The sequence below is a fragment of the Anopheles ziemanni genome, assembly GCF_943734765.1.
Source record: "Anopheles ziemanni chromosome X unlocalized genomic scaffold, idAnoZiCoDA_A2_x.2 X_unloc_31, whole genome shotgun sequence".
NCBI classification, from domain to species: Eukaryota; Metazoa; Arthropoda; class Insecta; order Diptera; family Culicidae; genus Anopheles; species Anopheles ziemanni.
In genome coordinates, this window is record NW_026689798.1 from 25,948 (window position 1) to 27,500 (window position 1,553).

At 53.5% G+C, this 1,553-nt stretch overlaps 1 pseudogene; it reads right to left on the minus strand.

Annotated features, from left to right (window-relative positions):
- Positions 1-1,032: 1,032 nt before the first annotated feature.
- Positions 1,033-1,553, minus strand: part of LOC131292106 (large subunit ribosomal RNA) — a 4,753-nt pseudogene continuing 4,232 nt past the window's right edge.

The following is a 1,553-nucleotide window of genomic DNA, read 5'->3' on the forward strand; positions in this document are numbered from 1 at the left end:
ACCCGGAGGTACCCAGAGTGTTGGATCCGCCAACCCGTCCCGGCACTCCAAGTCCTTGCGAACCCAAAGTGTTTGCCCGGTAGGGCCATTGTATCACAACGCTTGCTACCATGCAAGTGGCCTCGGACAACAGGTGACACCCGAAGTACATCCGGAGAGTGTACAACAAGTGTTTGTTCACCAAGTCCTCAACCAACCCCAAGTACCCGGAGGTACCCAGAGTGTTGGATCCGCCAACCCGTCCCGGCACTCCAAGTCCTTGCGAACCCAAAGTGTTTGCCCGGTAGGGCCATTGTATCACAACGCTTGCGACCATGCAAGTGGCCTCGGACAACAGGTGACACCCGAAGTACATCCGAAGAGTGTTCATCAAGTGTTTGTTCACCAAGTCCTCAACCAACCCCAAGTACCCGGAGGTACCCAGAGTGTTGGATCCGCCAACCCGTCCCGGCACTCTAAGTCCTTGCGAACCCAAAGTGTTTGCCCGGTTGGGCCATTAGATCACAACGCTTGCTAACCATGCAAGTGGTCTGGAGTATAGGTGATACTGACATACCACCGAGATGGTACATCTAGTATTGGGTCACCAAAACCAAACCAACCCCAAGTATCAACCCGGCATACTCAGAGTGATGGATCCGCCAACCCGTCCCGGCACTCCAAGTCCTTGACGAACCGAAAGTGTTTGCCCGGTAAGGCCATTAGATCACAACGCTTGCTACCCCACGGCGAGCTAAACATGCAAGTGGTCTTAGGCAACAGGTGACACCCGAAATTCATCCGAAGATGGAATATCAAGTGTTTAATCACCAAGCCAGCATCCAAACACCAAGTACCCCGGGAGGACCCGATGCGTTGCGACCATCTCCAAGTTCTTGACGAACCCGCAGTGAAAGGCGGTAAGGCCTCTGGGCCGCAACGCTCGCATGTGTTAACCCGCAAACACCACTGACCGGTCGGTCCACCGCAAGGGTGGGTCCAACTAGTCCACACACGGTATGCCGCATGTGCCCCCCGGGGGGAGCACACCGCACACAACCACCAAGCATGGGTCGCCTGAAAGGATCGAAATGTACATCTCTCTTCAATGCGTAGCGCCCAGCCTGCAAACCCGTCGTTTTCGGGTGGTCTTAGGAGTCGAAACTATTCTTGGAAGATCGGCAAGCACAACGCCTTTTCCCACTTCAGGTACTTCGGCGAGCGCACTCGCGATAGGCTCAGTTTGAGGGTTTCCAATAAATGGAAAGAGTCTATAGAAGACTCAATCCGGTCTCGTGATGTTATTAGCCATCTAGCTAACGACTCCTATACATATACTACCAGCCTGGTTCGGTTACGACCTTAGAGGCGTTCAGGCATAATCCGACGGACGTAGCGTCATACCAAAGTCCGCTCGGACTAGTATTGAGCCATTGGTCCGTACCTGTGGTTCCTCTCGTACTGCACAGGAATTCCATTGAGATAGTACTTGCACACCAGTAGGGTAAAACTAACCTGTCTCACGACGGTCTAAACCCAGCTCACGTTCCCTTGAAAGGGTGAACAATCCTACG